This window comes from Quercus lobata, chromosome 7 (assembly GCF_001633185.2).
Source record: "Quercus lobata isolate SW786 chromosome 7, ValleyOak3.0 Primary Assembly, whole genome shotgun sequence".
Taxonomy (NCBI): domain Eukaryota; kingdom Viridiplantae; phylum Streptophyta; class Magnoliopsida; order Fagales; family Fagaceae; genus Quercus; species Quercus lobata.
The window spans coordinates 5512075-5531681 of record NC_044910.1 but is presented as its reverse complement, the minus strand read 5'-3'; the positions used below and the strand labels follow the sequence as shown (position 1 = coordinate 5531681).

Genomic DNA, 19607 nt, shown 5'->3' with positions numbered 1-19607 from the left:
GGGAATATTACTAGACTATTGAAGGAAAAAAAAGAGTTGCTAAGGAAGGCAGAAGAGGAGGCGATAAGGGGGAGGTCCATAAACCGGGTGACAAGGCTGAAAAGAGAGATAAATGATTTGTTATCAAAAGAAGAGAAAATGTGGAAACAAAGATCTAGAGAATTGTGGCTGCATGAAGGAGATAAAAATACCCGGTATTTCCATAGTAGAGCTACTCACAGGTATCGGCGAAACAAAATTGAGGAGCTGGAGAACCATTTGGGTGAGAGGTGTGTGGATGAGAATGGCATAGCAAATATTTTGGTGGATTTCTACCAAAATTTATTCACTTCATCCTTACCAAGTCGGATTGAGGAAGCTTTAGAAGCTACACCAAGGGTGGTAACTGAGGAGATGAATCATGAGCTTGTTGCTCCTTTTGGGAGGGACGAGGTTGTCATGGCCTTAAATCAAATGGATCCCTTGAAATCTCCAGGACCTGATGGGATGCCTCCATTGTTTTTCCAGAAATTCTGGTCAGTTATTGGTGATGAAGTAGCTGATGCAGTTCTCACATGCCTCAATACGGGTTCAATTCCACCTTCCATAAACCGAACTTTTATCACTCTCATCCCAAAGGTTAAAAGCCCGGTAAGAGTTTCTGAATATCGCCCAATTGCACTTTGTAATATTTTGTATAAGCTTATTTCTAAAGTTCTAGCAAATAGACTTAAGAAGTTTTTACCTAGCATTATTTCAGAATCCCAAAGTGCCTTTCAGTCTAGTAAAGCAATCACTGATAATATTTTGGTTGCCTTTGAGACCTTACACCATATGAAAAACCAAAAATCCAAAAAAATGGGTTTTGTGGCCATGAAGTTAGATATGAGTAAGGCGTATGACCGGGTGGAGTGGAGCTATTTAAGAATGATCATGGAGAAGTTGGGTTTCTGTGAAAGGTGGGTGTCTCTTGTTCTTGAGTGTATTAGTTCAGTGTCCTATTCGATTCTGGTGAATGGAGAGCCTAAGGGTGATATTAGGCCTTCAAGGGGTTTAAGGCAAGGAGATCCTTTGTCTCCATACCTTTTTTTGTTGTGCTCAGAAGGTCTGAATAGGATGTTACAGTAAGCAGCCGCAAATGACAAAATAAGGGGATTCTCCTTATGTAAAAGGGGCCCAAAAATCTCACACTTATTTTTTGCAGATGACAGCTTATTATTTTGTAGAGCTTCTTTGGCAGATTTACAGGCAATCCAAGATATTCTGTCACTATATGAACAAGCTTCGGGTCAAAAGCTAAACCGGGAGAAGACAACCATCTTTTTTAGCAAGGCAGTGAATGAAAACATGAAGGCTCAAATTTCAGATTTTCTACAAGTACCAGAGGTGAAAGAGTATGAGAAGTACCTTGGCTTGCCGGCGGTGGTGGGAAGGAATAGGAAAGCAAGTCTAAATTTCATCAAAGAAAGAGTGTGGAGTAAACTTCAAGGGTGGAAGGAAAAGCTATTGTCCCAAGCGGGTAGAGAGATTTTACTCAAAGCAGTGGTGCAAGCGATTCCTACATTCACAATGGGTTGCTTCAAATTACCGATGGGCCTTTGTCATGAAATTGAGGCATTAATCCGAAAATTCTTTTGGGGACAAAAGGGTGAGCAACGAAAAATTCATTGGAAAAGATGGGAGGTTCTATGCCAGCCTAAATCAGAAGGAGGGTTAGGGTTCAAAGACTTGGAAAAATTCAATGATGCAATGTTGGCAAAACAAGTGTGGAAACTATTGAAGGACCAATCCTCTCTTTTGTATCGGGTCTTTAAAGCGAAGTATTTTCCCAAGGGATCCATTTTTGAAGCCTCAGCAACCACGGGCTCTTATGCATGGCAGAGTATCCTTAAGTCAAGAAAGGTGATTTTGATGGGCATGAGATGGAGAATAGGAGATGGGAAGAGCATAGATATATATGGAGAAAATTGGCTGCCAGGGAAGGGGTCTGCTAGGATTGTTTCTCCTCAGGTAGCGGCATTAAAAGGAGCTCAGGTGGCTGTACTAATAAATCCAAATACCCGGACTTGGAATATTAATCTGCTCAATCAGAATTTTTTGAGTTTTGAGGTTACCAGAATAAAAGCAATCCCACTGAGTTGGACTGAACAGGAAGACCGTCTCATTTGGCCCGATAGTCATGATGGGGAGTATTCGGTTAAGGCAGGGTACCAAACGTTGTGTAGGGAAGCAAACTCTAGCGCTGCATCAAGCTCGGATTTGTCGCACCGATCAGCTTTCTGGAAACGCCTCTGGAAGCTCCATGTTCCTAACAAAATAAAGTTTTTTCTTTGGAGAGTTTGTTCTAATGCGCTACCCACAAAGGATAATTTGAAGAGGAGAAAAATTCTTGAGGATGCGAGGTGCAGTGCGTGCCTTCTGGATCAGGAAACAACGTTCCATGCGTTGTGGAGTTGCGAGACGCTGAAAGATATTTGGAACCCCTGTTTCAGCTGGGTCCGAACAGAGTGTCCTCATCTTCAGGACATGCAGGAACTAATAAATCTGGTCGGTCAGAGGGAAAAGGGACTGGAGTTGTTTGGGGTGGTGGCTTGGTCTATCTGGACTCAAAGAAATAAGCTGAGGCTGAATGAGAAAGGGGTGCCCAGAGATACGCTTTTTGAAACGGCTAGTAGATACCTCTCGGATTTCCAATCAAAATTCCATGAGACTAAGGTGCACCAACGAAAGGAAAATACGAAGTGGAGACCCCCAGAGGTCGGAATGTTTAAAGCAAATTATGATGGTGCGGTGTTCGCCGAGTCGGAGGAAGCAGGGATAGGAGTTATAGTTAGAGATAGTAAGGGGGATGTGATTGCTGCTTTAGCTGAAAAAATACCTTATCCGGGTTCAGTGGAGGTGCTGGAAGCTCTAGCTGCAAGAAGAGCAGCAAAATTTGTTGTGGAATTGGGATTATCGGCTGCTGTAATTGAAGGAGATTCTGAGGTAGTTTGGAGGGCTTTGAAGACAGCGGACGGGGCTCATTCAGCTTGGGGGGTGATTATCAAAGACACAATGTCTATTGTAGGTTCTCTAAGAACCTTTTCTTTCTCTCATACTAGGCGGCAGGGTAATTGTGCAGCCCATGCTTTAGCTAAGAGAGCAATTGTTTCTTTTCTGTTATTAGTCTGGATGGAGTATGTTCCAACAGATATTAGTCACGTTGTAATTTCTGATTTTCCAGCATCGTAATAATAATACTTTGTTTTGACTCTCAAAAAAAAAAAAAAAAAAAGCCAAAAGACTCTTAATTTGACTCATTTATATTTGGTAATTAAAGTGGACTCCAAGGGTCACAAAAGTAATTCTACCAAATGTGCCTCGAAATCACAAGTAAACAAATGGAGTCTTTGTTGTCGCCTAGGTTGTGACTTTCTGAATATTACCACACTTTAACCGACAAGGTGTACAGTGACGGAATTAAATTAATTGACATAGATTTTTTTCATCATTTTTGTGTAGTTTGTAACATATTGCAACAAAAAAAGATTTTGAAGTATTCTTTTTAATTTAATTTGTCTAAATTAAAGGATTGAGTCCTATTACATTTACCGAATAAATTTTTTTGATATATCAAGGATTTTTAATTTTTAATTTCACCTAGATTTATTTTTTAAAAAATTAAACTTGTTAGTATATACATTAGCCTAGCCCACTAGGTTTGGGCCTGGTGTACTGCACTTGCCATACACTTACATAGTTGTTAAATCGTGAATTGATTTTTGGTTTTTTTGTATCGTATATCGTATCGAATCGTGTATCGTAAAATAAAAAAATACCTAATAAAATTATAAAATAATTATATATATAAGGTATATTTATTATAAATTCAAAATATATTTAACTAATGACCAATTTAATCATTACTTATGTAATAAAATTTAACAAAGCTAACTAAATAAATCAAATTAACTTATGTTTATAATATGCACATTCAAATTAATTAAACTCAGAAATAATACGTGATATATGAACCAAAATAATAATAATAATATCTTTTCATTATCTTGGCTAATCAACTCCATCTAAGTCAATGTTATCATCATGTTCAGCATCTTGCAAAATTATTTTTTCATAGACATTTTCTTTATTATTATCAACATTAAATTTTTTTTTTTGGTTTTTTTATTCTAATAATTTTTTCTTTATATTTTTTCTTGGCGTTATAGCTTTTTAGACTCAAAATAATAATAAAAAAATAAAAAATAATTATATTTTTCATTTAATACATTATTAATAGCATAGAAAATAAATTTGCACATATGAAAGTGAGTGTTATAAGTATAGTCTAAATTTTGGAGGAGAAAGAGAAGAGAGGGAAAAAACTCATGGACTTACTATTTCATTAGACTCAATTAAGTTTCCCAATAATTTTGTATTAACAAAGTCTAATAACTTATTTAAATCAAATAAAATCACAAATTTTAACAAAAAAACCCATTTTAAACCCATAAGTCTATGTATGATATGATACGTACGATTCACTGATACGATACGATTCATACGATATGCACCTATGTATTGGATGATTCATGAGCACTTACGATATGCCTTTACGATACGAAACTTTTTGAACACAATACGATACGTATCGCGTATCGTACAATACTGACAATTATGTACACTTATAGTACTTGTATTTAACACATTACTTGTAGTCATCTCAAGAAAAGCTATCTCTAATTGTACTCCATCTCTACTGCCGACCAATATATTCACTAAGACTCACCCACTTGGTCGTCGTTAAGATCTTATCCAAACTCTAGTTTGCTTCCTCCTTGCCACCATGAATTTGAGGGGGGTGTTAGTATATATGTTAGTGTAGCCCATTGGACTTGGACCCAAAGTATTGTACTTGTAATACACTCATATTACTTGTATTTCACGCATACTATGCTTATACAAAACTCTATATTGTACAATGTTATACACACAAAATATACATCAATATACAAACAATTCTCACTTCTTAGTCTCTCTCTATATGTTCTTAACAAAAATTAAAAAATTAAACACATAAAATAACATAACAAAATAACTATCATTTGGTCAATAGTTTTGTAACTCAATTGATTGGCACTTCCATGCACAACTTTGTTGTGTACTATACTGTTCTCCATCCTTATCCAAGTTCTAAAGGAGGAAGGCTGCTGAGTGATTTCTATAATTGTAGCTCCTCTAGGCCAGTCTCCATAGCCACCATAACCAGTATGCCTAGCAAAACAAAGCCAAAGTTTCTCATGGAGGCAGCACCAATCCAATCCATGGTTATGTCCAACAAATATTGCCTGCCACAATAAAGAGAAAAACAACTCAACATTATCGTATTCATATCCATCAAACTCAAGCCATAGATTCATTTAGTTTCTGACTTTCAAGAACCATAAGCACACATTGTATATTAAATATATGTGGTTCCAATTCAGAGCTTTTCTTAAGCCAAAACTGATCAAGGCTTAATACCTTCTTGCAACACATTAACATTTTTGCGTAAACTTCTTCCACATTTAAAAGAGAGATATAATTACAATAACCAAAACTCAGCTGACCATCCTAAACCACACTTAGATGATTTAGGTGCGAGTGGGTGACTCACATGTCATGGGTGCTTGAACTCATATTTTCCTGTAAATGGATTATGAATTTGTGATAGAACTGAAAAATGATAATTGTGTTGGAGTGAGTGTGTTTCAAACACTTAACCTTTGCTTTGTGTCCCACATTGGTTAGGAATAAATCTTGTTATGAGTTTATAAGGCTTTGCATATCTTAGGTGGTGAGTTGGAAAACAATGGGCTAGGTATTGGCTTGGGTTTGGGTTTGTTACAGCATTCTTGGGCCTCACCTTTTCTCTTACTTTCTTTTAGCCCAAATTTGATTTGATTTTGTTATGTCCGTTGGTGAGCATTTGAGCAGCCCGTTGGGCATTAAATGAATAGCCTGTTGGGCATCAAATCTGCACAATAGCCGTTGGAGGTCTTGTCCTTTAGTCAGCCCACTTATCTTCCTTTAGTTAGCTTATAAACCCTACAACTCACACTATTCAATACATATATTTTTCCTCATCTTCTCCAGTTGTATGTCTCTATTTTGCTCTGGTTTTGCTGCACAAAAAAATTTCAGCTTCAATTTTTTAAGTAAAGGAAAGGCAAGTAAGGTTGTTCCTAGTTCTTCTTGCTTGAGTGTGTGATCAACTTGAAGAAATTACTGTAGTCTAATCTTTGGGGGGTTGTTCGGCGAAGAGAGCCATTCACACCGAGTTCTACTTCGGGTGGCACAAATCAAACTTTAAAGACAACGCATTTTGCGTGATTTTATAGTTTGTGAGATCTTTCTAACTCTATCTATTTATTTTTGTCATTGCCAATTTTTTAGGGTTTGTATTGTTGAATCAAAACTTGTTTATTTAGCCATATTTTCCAACAATTTTAAAGGTTGATATTTGTGTTTTAAAAATGAAGATACAAGTTGTTGATTCTCTTAAGGTCATTTCAGAAATTACAAAGCTTGAGGCTTTTGATGGAAATAATTTTAAACGTTGGAAAGAAAAGGTTTTGCCCATCTTGGAACTTACCGAAATTGACCAGGTTCTTTATGAGTCTAAACCTGAAGAAGATCGTAAAAATATAGCAAATTGGGAAAAAACAAATAAATTGTTTGTTCATACTATTAAGTGTGTTTTATCTAACAAGTTGTTTGATAATTATTGTCATTTTACTTGTGCTAAAAACTTATGGGATGAACTTAATGGTCAGTATGAGTTTGAGGATGAGGGTGCTAAAAAATTTGCTACAGCTAAATTTATGTCTTTTCAAATGGTTGAGGAAAAAAGTGTTTCTATCCAAATTGAAGATTTTCAAAAATTAGTATCTGACCTAGCTAAAGAGGGTGATGTTTTACCCAAGAGGTTTGTGGCTCATGGCCGAGTGTTTAAGTTGCCGGACTTTTGGAAAGAGTATAAACATCGGTATAGCCACCATAGAACCTATTTGAATCTTCAACAAACTATCGTTGATATTCAAATTGAAGAAACAAATAGGATGCCAAAAAAGGTTTCTAGAGTTAAAGAATTTACTTCCAAGGCTAATGTTGTAGAGGGAGGACATTCTAGACCTCTACAACATAATAAGAAACATGATTTCAAGGGAAAAGGAAAATTTCATAATAAAAATGGCCCAAATCCTCAAATCCAAAAGAAAAAGGGTAATTGTTTTATTTGTGGCAAGGTAGGTCATTATGCGGCAACATGTAGGGCAGGGGGCAACTTCAACAACAATAAGAATAACAACAAAGGCTCTACATCAAATAAGGCAAATGTGGTGCAAACCGAAGAGATCATTGCGGCCGTGGTGTGTGAGGTACACTTGGTGACAAAAGTGAAGGGATGGATAGTTGACTTGGCTTGCACAAGACACATTGTTGCATTCAAAGAGGAGTTTAGTTCCTACACTCCTATGGCGGAAGGCACCGAATGTGTCTATGTTGGGGACAATAGGTCTATGTCGGTGAGTGGTATAGGGAAGGTACTCTTGAAGCTAACTTCTGGTAAAACTCTTTCACTCAATAATGTCCTTCATGTACGTCACTTTCGACACAATCTCATTTCGGTACATTTGCTTAGCAAGGCTGGTATTAAAGTTTTATTTGATGGTGGCATAGTTACTTTAATTATGAAGTCTTTGTTGGTAAGGGCTATGATGATGAAGGTCTCTTTATACTTAATGTTGATCAAGTTATTAATGAAAAATGTTCATCTTCTTGAGTTTACTTAGTTGATTCCATTGATGTTTGACATGGTAGACTTGGACATGTTAATCTTGGCTATATAAAGAAAATGAAAGAATGTGGAATTATTAACTCACTAAGTGAAGCTAATATGGACAAATGTGAAATTTGTGCCGAAACTAAAATCATCAAGAAACCTTGTAAATCTATAACAAGAGAAACCAAGCTTCTTGGATTGGTACATAGTGACTTAGGTGACTTAAAACACACCATGACTAGAGATGGTAAAAGATTTTATCTGATCTTTGTTGATGACCACTCTAGATTCACTAAACTTTATTTACAAAGAACCAAGGATGAAGCTTTGGAGATGTTTATAAAGTATAAAAGTGAAGTTGAGAACCAAAAGGATAAAAGGATTAAAAGAATTAGAACCGATAGAGGTGATGAATATGAGTCTAATCCTTTTAAGGAATTTTGTGAACAAAATGGCATAATACATGAGGTAACTCCACCTTATTCACCAGAATCTAATGGAATAGCCGAAAGGAAAAATAGAACTCTAAAAGAGATGATGAATGCTATGCTTGTTAGTTCCGGGCTATCCTCCAACATGTGGGGGGAGGCCATTCTTTTGGCTTGCCATATTCCATAAGGTACCTCATAAGAAAACCGGTAAAACTCCTTATGAACTTTGGGAAGGGTGTAAGCCTAACTTGGAATACCTCAAAGTGTGGGGGTACTTGGCTAAGGTCATGCTACCCGAGCCTAAAAGGAGAAAGCTTGGTTCTAAAACATGTGATTGTGTGTTTATTGGTTATGCTTGCAATAGTTCATGCTATAGATTTCTTGTCATCAAAAGTGATATATTAGAATCATACACTATTATTGAATCTGAAAATGCCATATTCTTTGAGCATGTGTTTCCTTTGAAAAATAAGGAAAAAGAATTGCATGATTCTATTGAAATTTCTAATGAATTTGTTGATGATGTGCAAGAAATAAGAAGGAGCAAACGAGCTAGGAATGAAAAGGATTACGGTTACGATTTTCTTGCCTATGTCGTTGAAGATGAACTTGGAAGTTACTATGATGCAATTAAATCCATAGATGCACCTTTTTGGTTGGAAGCAATTAATAATGAATTATAATCTATTATGTCTAATCATACTTGGGAATTAGTTAAGCTTCCACCCAAGGTTAAACCTATTGGTTGCAAATGGGTGTTTAAAAAGAAATTAAAACCAGATGGTACAATTGATAAGTTTAAAGCTCGCTTAGTAGCCAAAGGCTATACGCAAAAACATAATGTGGATTATTTTGATACTTATTCTCCGGTTACTAGTATTGCATCTATTAGAATTTTATTTGTCATTGCTTCTATTTACAAACTTGTAGTACATCAAATGGATGTTAAAACTACTTTTCTAAATGGTGATTTAGAATAAGAGATTTATATGGAGCAACCCGAGGGTTATGTAGTTCTTAGACAAGAACATAAAGTTTGTAAGTTGATTAAATCTTTATAAGGTTTAAAACAAGCACCTAAACAATGACATGAAAAATTTGATAATGTTATGCTTACACATGGTATGTGATCAATGGTGCCGATAAATGCATATATAGCAAGTTTATTAATAATGAAGGTCTTATTATATGTTTATATGTTGATGACTTGCTTATGTTTGGAACTAGCATTGATGTTGTGCATGATAATAAACACTTTCTTGCCTCTAATTTTGATATGAAAGATTTGGATGAGGCAAATATAATCTTGGACATCAAGATCCTTAGGGATAATGATTGCATTACACTATCACAATCTCACTATGTAGAGAAAATTCTTAAAAAGTTTGAACACTTTGATATGTCACCTATTTCTACTCCTTTTGACTCAAAGATGCACTTGCTTAAAAATCGTGGTGATAGTGTTTCACAAGATAAATATGCACAAATCATTGGTAGTTTGATATTTTTGACAAATTATACTCACCCTGATATTGCATATGCTATTAGTAGATTGAGTAGATATACTCATAATCCTAATATTGAACATTGGGAAGCAATATCAAGATTGTTAAGATATTTAAAGGGTACTTTTGATTATGGTTTATCATATTGTGGTTATCCTGCTATATTAGAAGGATATTGTGATGCTAATTGGATCTCTGATACAGATGAGGTAAAACCCACTAGTGGATATGTGTTCACACTAGCTGAAGGGGCTGTCTCTTGAAAATCATCCAAGCAAACTTGTATAGCGAGATCTACCATGGAATTAGAGTTAGTAGACTTAGAAAAAGCTGGTCCAAAGCCGAGTGGCTTAGGAGTTTGTTAATTGATATACCATTGTATTAGTATACTAACTTTATTACCTCTATTTGCATACATTGTGATAGCCAAGCTGCCATAGCACATGCTGAGAACAAAATCTATAATGGGAAAAGTCGACATATCTGATGGAGGCACAACATTGGGAGGCAGCTCATAGATAATGGTGTAATGTCCTTGGACTTTGTGAGGTCAGAAAGGAATTTGGCCGATCCTTTGACCAAGCCACTAGTAAGAAGGCTGGTAAGTGAGACATCGAGGGGGATAGGACTGATACCCAAATTGTGACACTATGGCCAATGCCCAACCTCTATGATGGGTGATTCCACACAAGGGGTTAAATGGGTAGAGGTCATTTGTGGTCCATCTGGGTACTATCAGTTATTATGTATTTTGCTATCTCATTGAGGAGATTAGTGATGAGTCCATCCCTATGATGTGAGACAGTGCTAAGTTGCAGATTGTTGGAAGTTGAGCTCTAGCACTTAATGGATCCATAGTCCCTACCTGTTGGGATGGGGTGTACTGCACATACTCTTGATGGATGCCACCTATGTGGGAGTGGAAGTTGTGCCGCTTCTTATGAGACTTGGGTAGGTCTCTAATGCTCTCATGAAACCTAGTGGTGTCTGGCCTGTATAAGGCGCCAACCCGCTTATGGAACAACCTTGGTAAAGAAAGGTATGTGGGTGGTAAGTTTGGTTATCTAATAGCTTGGTTAAAAGAGTCTAACTCTACCATTATCTAGTAGTTCCTACTTATTTATCCTAAGTATGGTTAAAACATTAGGATACCATATTGATGCATGCCTTCTTGGGTTTATTGCCTTTCCTAGTTTAGTGTTTGTAACATGTGGGGGATTGTTGGAGTGAGTGTGTTTCAAACACTTAACCTTTGCTTTGTGTCCCATATTGGTTAGAAATAAATCTTGTTATGAGTTTATAAGGCTTTGCATATCTTAGGTGGTAAGTTGGAAAACAATGGGCTAGGTGTTGGCTTGGGCTTGGGCTTGGGCTTGGGTTTGGGTTTGTTACATCATTCTTGGGCCTCACCTTTTCCCTTACTTTCTTTTAGCCCAAATTTGATTTGATTTTGTTAAGTCCGTTGGTGAGCATCTGAGCAGCCCATTGGGCATTTAATGAATAGCCCGTTGGGCATCAAATCTGCACAGTAGTCGTTGGAGGTCTTGTCCTTTAGTCAGCCCACTTATCTTCCTTTAGTTAGCTTATAAACCCTACAACTCACACTATTCAATACATATATTTTTCCTCATCTTCTCCAGTCGTATCTCTCTGTTTTGCTCTGGTTTTGCTGCACAAAAAAAATTTCAGCTTCAATTTTTGAAGGAAAGGAAAGGCAAGTAAGGTTGTTCCTAGTTCTTCTTGCTCAAGTGTGTGATCAACTTGAAGAAATTACTATAGTCTAATCTTGGGGGGTTGTTTGGCCAAGAGAGCCATTCACACCGAGTTCTACTCCGAGTGGCACAAATCAACCTTTAAAGACAACGTATTTTGCGTGATTCTATAGTTTGTTGAGATTTTTCTAACTCTATCTATTTATTTTTGTCATTGCTAATTTTTTAGGGTTTGTATTGTTGAATCAAAACTTGTTTATTTAGCCATATTTTCCAACAAATTGTACCATCCAAGTATGAAGAACGAATTTAAGGGGAAGCAGTAGAACAACATGATAAATTAATCATGGTGAATAACCAAAAGAAACATAACATGATGATAATAATAATAATAATAATAATAATAATAATAATAATAATACCATTTGACTGCAAAGAAGTTATAAAAGACAAAAAAAAAAAAAAAAAAAAAGGGTACTCAAATCCCAACATGACACAAGATTTCAAGTTTCATTCTTTTCTTATGTAATTCCTGTCGATCAAATGAAACAATAACAAAAACCAAAAAAAAAAAAAAAAAATAGTCGTTTTGGGCCATAGAAGCCAAGCCATAAATTTCAAGCCAGGCAAAGCCTGGCCAGCTTGTGTATCAACAAATTCCAACCTTCCTATTTGACTTGGCATTGGTAATCAATCAATCCAGCTCAAAATGGGGTCATTCAAATTTCAAGTTCAAATCTAAAGTCTAAACCCAGTCTATATCCAGGAGCACTAATGTCTCATATGTGTATGGAGGTATATGTACTGTTTTATGTATATACATGCATATGCTTATTCAATTCCTTTGTGTCATTACCTAGAGAGCAGGCATCCAGGGACTGACCCAGGTAGAGGGCTAAGGAGGCCCGGGCCCCCCCTGTGCCCAAAAAAAAAAAATTTTGGCAAGTAAAATTTTCAAAAAAAGGGCTTGGGCCCCTGAGTTTTTAGCTCGCCCCCCCCCCCCCAAAAATCATGAACTCTAGCCCATCATCCGACCAGCCCAAGAGCCCATGACCCACGTAAATCTTTAAAAAAAAAAAAACTCAGTTCTCACTCTCAGCAGTCCAAAACTAAACGGAGAAAGCAAAAAACGAAGGAAACAAAAGAAAAAAAAAGAAAGGGAAGTGAGAGGCAAGACAGAGAGATAGAGAGGTGAGACAGAGTAGAGATAGAGAGTACTCAGAGAGATGGAGACCCACTCACCCATGTTGCGACGCCACCGCCCACGCCCACGCCATGACGCCGTGACGCTTGCGAGTTGCGAGACCCATCTCGTACTTCAACGGCTTTCCGTTCTTGTACTTCAACAGCTCCAGTGCTCCACCAAATTACATCTCTAAAATTGAAATTTTTTCAAAGAGGAACTGAGTGTGTAATTTATAAATAAATAAAATATATAAAAAGGTTAGAGGAGGGAAGAGAGCTGCTTTGCTTACGACGGCGTTTTGGGAGGCAAGGATTTGAGAGCTTGGGAAGAAATTCAGTTGCAAAGAGGAACAAGAAGTGAGAGGTGAATAGATGATGATGAGCAATAAGAGCGATGAAGCAGAGATGACATTTTTCTTTCTCTTCTTTCAGTTAAAGAAGGAATGGATTTTTTTTTGGTTTGGTAGCTGAGTTGGGTTTTGTGGGAGGAAAGTGGGGTTTGTGAAATTGTGAGCTTAATAAGTAGTATTTTTTATTGGAGAAAATATGGAGTTTGACGGTAGAGAGTACAGGGCTTAATAAGTAGTATCTTTCAGTATTTTTTTTTCTCTATTTATACTTTTTTTTTTCTATTTTGGTTTAATGGTTATACTGTTATATAGTTATTAATAGAATTTTTTTTTTTTTTTTTTTTGATAAGTAGTTAGTATAAATGTGGATGTTCCAATTCTAGAAAATATGCATTTCCCAATTCTGGAAAATGTCGATGTTCTAATCTCTCAAACACAATTTCAAATAGTTGATCTTGATTCTTTGGATTATGATATCGGAACACGCAAACAAATATGGGAATATCATGTTAATTAACATGATGAAATTCGATGGGCTTACATTTAAAAAGGTCCACACCAACCTCCCGAAATTTTTTTTTTCGCTTATTTCCGGCCCCCCCAACTTGAAATCCTGCGTTCGTCCCTGCAGGCATCTTACATGAATTTATGTTATGCATGTGTGAATCTATATATTTACAGATGAATATGGTTGTGCGTAACAGCGTAAGCATGATTATCTTTGAAAGGAATATATTTATGTGTGTACATGCACGCTTATCTGTGTACTTACCTTGACAGAAGGTCTTTTAACAAGAAGTTCCATGATACCCAATTCAGCTGCTTGAGAAGAAACATTTTCTTTTTTAATTGAGCCTACACAGGGCTTGTGAATTCCAAACTGTGGAGCAACTTTATTATAGGCTTGACTTGGGATATGCCAGAATATTGGCTCGGGCACACTGTCAGGTAACACTAAATTGGATAAGAAAATGCAGGAAACAGATTTAGTTAACCAAATATATATATATATATATATATATATATATATATATTCACCATATCTTATTGGTGTACTTCAAAAAAGAAAACCAAAACCTCAGCATTGTCAATTACAACTATTTGCCTCAGTAGAATAAACCTTCTGTCCTTTTCACTTTCTATTTAATCAAACCATGCCGGGAGCAATGTTTCCAAGTTTTCTGTTCTTTTTTTTTTTTTTTTTCTCACTTACAAACCATTAAAATCAACAAACCAGATTCTAGATATTTAAAACTTGTTACCTAATAATTCTAGTCAATGCTAATAAGGTACCATGAAATGTAGTTTAAAAAAAAAAAAAGAGGAGGTAATTCTTAGTTCTAATACCTTGAGTTAGGTTTGATCTCTTCAGATTTGTTCTGGAACCATTCTGCTTGAGCATTTGAGATAACTTGTGGATAGGACCCGCCGCCAGAATCTAAAAAGTACATGTATACCACGGGTGACTTTGGATCATCTGATGATGAGAGTTGGATATACTTGGCCAAAGCGCTTTAGGACCGTTGCTAGAATAAGATAGCACATTATGCTCAATCTCGTGTTTCATCAACTCGATACGCTGTGTGCCTCTGAAGCTACATGCTTCTTCTCCTGCCAGTTATGGAACATAAAAAGATGAGAAAAGAATGGAAGAGATTAACGTGGTTAATTTGGTCACTAAGACCTACATCCACAACAACAAAAACCAAATGGCTACATCTTTCATTCACCTGATTGATAGCACATTACAGGATTTGAAAATAGGTCGACAATCAATTTCTTACATATATATTTTGAATATGAATTTCATATCTGTATAATTGATTTTTCCAATCCCTTGATTTACTCCATGCAATCAATTCCTTGATTTTGTCAACGATTTGTGCAAAATGTCATTCTTTCCAACATATATTGTAATGAATTTATGATTATTGGTTAATTTTACAACTGAAGAAGTGGTGTCCTATCATAAATGCTATCTTCAAATTACAAAATTATAAATATCATTAGATGGGGTATATTATGTTCATATTTTGTATAAAGGGAGTAGGGTGGGATTTATTACATGGTTCATTTGGTTCTGCAATTTCAGTATTCTCCATTATTGTTTGAATGAATTTCTCTACGACTCTATCCCAACTTATAATAGTTCAGTTCCAAAGAGGCAGCTGTCTGAAACAATGAGAGGTCAATCATAATTCTGGAAAACACTCAGAAACCCAAGGCCTGTTGCCTGTCACTAGTGATGACTGGTTGTCACCAGCTTATTTATACCACATTTCAAACATCATGCTAACCTGAATGTGTTGAGTTGACTGCTGGGAAAATAAGTCGAGGAATTCCAGGGGCTGGAAACCACTCCTTCGGCCATTCAAATGGCGCATCATCATGGTTTCCAAAAACACTGGCAAACGGAATACCTCTGGATTTTGTTGGAGAGATTGCCTGACCCCAGTACAAGCTGGCATTTGCAATTGGTATATTGTTGGCCGTAATGACATCTCCAAGCTATATAACAAAATCTGCTATACAATCAGTTAGTTATTAGAGTTTTAAACCAAAAAAGAAACCAAAAAAACCAAAATATTAACTATGTGAAGGTGCTCTATATCAAGCTTTGAGCGCTTCACTTTTTGAATTGAACAATCATTGCAGACTTGCAGTAATCATGGAAACTTGTCAGGGTAGACCAAAACATGGGCAGAAATGCAGCCTATTAAGTCAGCTGAATATTAAACAATTCAGAAGAATCCAACTAGAGATCAAATTTAAGGTTGTTTAGTGCTAAGCTGCAAAACAATAATAATCTTGTCATCTACAACAAGTGCTACTTAGGAGCATTTAAACAGCAAATGAAGATTTCTTAAGGTAGCATTAGTTCAGTAGATGGAACATTTAAACAGCAAATGAAGATTTCTTAAGGTAGCATTCAGAGACAATAAACATGTAGTAGTAAGGCCCATATGGCCATATCATTGTCATTTCGAGTCATCTGTGAAAGACACTTGACAAATGATCGACAAGAACAAGTTGCTAAGTTACTAATCCCAAACTTCAAGAAAATTGGACATAATACTTTACATAGAGAATGTGCATCCACGGGTACCAAGTACCAACAAATTAACCATTAACAAGTAATACGTTACCATGAGTTGACCTTTATTTTGTGAACAAAGCTTGGATTTCAGTGTCCAGTTACATTGGACACGTTAGGATGATGACACGAATAACATTAAATCCAAGCCAAGTCTTTTTTACTTGAGCTCTCAAATCGAATTTCAGAATGATGAATTTATATACACACATTCATTAGGGTCTTTTATTTTTATTTTTTTACACTAAAATTCATTAGGTTTGGGTGCAATTATTTTGAAAAAAGAAATTAAAAAAAAAAAAAAAAAGACGAAAAGGTGTTTTTTGAAAAAGCATTATCCATTCCTCTTTCTAAAAAAATTACTTTTTGAAAAAGCCAAGTCTTTTTTACTTGAGCTCTCAAATCAAATTTCAAAATGATGAATTTATATACACACATTCATTAGGGTCTTTTTTTTTTTTTTTTAATACTGAAATTCATTAGGGTTGGGTGCAATTATTTTGAAAAAAGAAATTTAAAAAAAAAATCAGGCGAAAAGGTGTTTTTTGAAAAAGCATTATCCATTCCTCTTTCTAAAAAAATTACTTTTAAGTCTAAAATTTAAAAAAAAAAAAAAAAAAAAAAAAAAAAAAAAAAAAAAAAAAAAAACAAGAGGCACTTTTGGGATTTAGATACAAAAATCCAATAATAATAATAATAATAAAGACTTTCTGATTTTACTTTTTATCTTTTACATCAAAAAATAAAAACCTGATTACAGTATATCTTTTGTAAATGACAATAAAAAAGAAAAAACACACACAAACAAAGGCCGATTTTTATAACTTTACATCTAAATCTCACAAATCACAGCATATGAACATTTTGCAACGAAAAAAAAAAATAATGGGATTATTCTTTATTCTATAGTAGGACAATGTATAATAATAACATGGGACATGTACTTCACCAAAGTTTTAATAACGTGGGACTTTCTTTCTTCTTTCACGGTACAAATACAACGACAACAGACACACACACAGCTAGCACATGATAAAAAGAGCTACTAATAAAATAGACAATTAGCTTGTATGCAATATTTTCACACACATTTTGCGACAAATGTCTTATACGGTAGACTGTAATTGGTTGTCTATTACTGTTACATAAATTCACTACTTTTTTTTCCACCACTTACCATTTATCATGTAAAACAATTATGGTAAGTATAAAAGTGTATATTACTAGCATTATCGATAAATGGAAGTGATAACGTTACCTGGAGTTTCACCGTCAAGTACAGTGTTTATAACTCTTGTTGAGTTCACGTCTTGGAGTGGACCCCAATCGGCCGACGTGGCCTCCCCAAAATGCAGGTCAGCAAATAGCGCTATCTTGAACGGTGCACCTGCTCGCATCTGAACATACCTCTCACCTGAGGCCTTTGTTGTTGTTGTTAAGCTGAGCACTTGGTAATCTAATCCGACGGTCAGGATGAAGAGAGAGAAGAAGGTGAAGGATAAGATAGTCATTTTGGGTCTGGTTTTGTGGCCACTCTGACTCCATTAACGGAGAGCAGAGCAAAGATATGATTTATTTTTTTATTTTATTATTATTATTATTATTTTTGTATCAATGAAGGTGAAGGTTGGTGGAGGTGGGGGTGAGTTTTGGTGGGAAAGAGGATGAAATGACAGAATTGTCCCTAGTTTGATTGAGATGGTGGGGGAATTTGCAGAATAGCAGTGTAAGGAGGTTCTATGTAGTAAGCTAGGCAACGTTTGAAAGTTTTAAGAAAAATAACATCTTGAGTTTCTAAAACTCGAGATCTAATTAAAAATCGAGTTTTAGAAACTTGCTTTCCACTTGCAATGAATTGCTGACTTGGCTTAAAAAAATCTATGTAGATCTCAAGTCTTAAAGACTCGATTTCTACATAGCAAAAACTGAGTCTTTAAGACTCGAGATTTAATTAACTCGCATAGCTCTTAATTAAAATTTGAATAGAACTCAAGTCTTATAGACTCGAGTTTTGTTGAGAAAAATTTTAAAAACACGCATTGTACAAAATTTTATAAACACATACACTCAGCCTCACTAACCTCTCACCCAAAAACAAAGCATCCACAACTCTCACCCATATACTTAGCCTCACTAACTCTCACTCACCCAAAACTCTCACACAACATTGCCTCTCACTCTCATTCACCACACTGCCTCTCTCACCGCTCTTCTCTCTAAACAAATTCATATCTCATGTAAGGGTTTTTTGATTTGATTGTCATTGTGGTTGGGTATTAGTTTTATATGGGTGTGGATTAAAGAGTTTGACTATTTATTTTGTCGATAGTTAACATAACTTATGGAAAGAGCACCTAGCAATCATTCAATACTTATAATATATGCTAACAGGGGCCATTGTTCCATAATCACATGACATTTAGGGAAAAACTATGATATTTTGTGGAATGTGCTTTTGTATTTTTCTTTGATTTTGCTTTTATATTCTATGAAATTGAATACTTTCTTGAACTCAAATTTGGTAAGATAAGGTTGATTTACTTTATTAATGTTGCTTATTTGTGATATATTAACCAAGAATTTTTACTCTTTAATTTTCCTATGGATTACCATTTCTAGTTCTTGTACACTTAGATATTGAAAGTTCCATGAAATCAAAATAAATTCACCTCAAACAGATAACTCAACAATAAAGTTACTCACATTTTCAACATATGGCTGAAATTGAGACTTTTTATGACCTATGACAAAAACAAGAGTTACATTGGTTTTCTATTGTGTATTTCCATTGATAGGCAATCCCTTCAGATGCCTCCTTAGTTTGGTTTGAAGTGAAAACTACTAAGCACTGGTTTTTATTCACCATATTATCAACTGTTGGCCAATCTTTACCATGCCCTAGCATTTGACGTGATGGAAACCAGAATTTCCTTAGGCCAGCAGCATGAAACACTTTTACAAGGATTTTTTTTTTTTTTTTTTTTTTTTTTTTTTTTTTTTTTTTTTTTGGTATTGGGTATGAAATGGGCTATCTTAGCATGACGGAAAAAGGATTTGGGTAAGAAATGTGTAACGAATTTGCAATGAAATTCATACCCTCGGAATGAATTGGAATTTGTACTTTTGTGTAGTTTGACTAGATAATATGTTTTTTAACTAACATAGTAACTTGACTTTAACAGGTTCACCATGCCTGAAATTGATATAATCCTATACCACGGTGGTCCGCTTACGAATGCCAGTGCGAACAAGGGATTGCCATTTGAAGGGTCGGGTTTAAAGAGCTATTATACCCAAATTGATAGTAGGTTGAAGACCCTTGACAAATTGAAGACAACAATTATGGAAGAGTTGTGTGAGAATCCTGCTATGCACAACATACAAATTACTTATCATATGCCAAATGAAATCCTGAAGTATTGGATTAATTACAAGTATATGGTGATAGAAACAAACAAACATGTAAAGATCATGTTTGACAAGTTGGAGAGAATACCTGAAGTAACTAACATTGAGTCGTACATACAGTTGGAGCCGCACATACAGTTGG

General features: G+C 35.5%; 1 pseudogene; it reads right to left on the bottom strand.

Moving 5' to 3' along the window:
- Nucleotides 1-4998: 4998 nt before the first annotated feature.
- Nucleotides 4999-17568, bottom strand: LOC115951439 (annotated as a pseudogene).
- Nucleotides 17569-19607: the final 2039 nt, after the last annotated feature.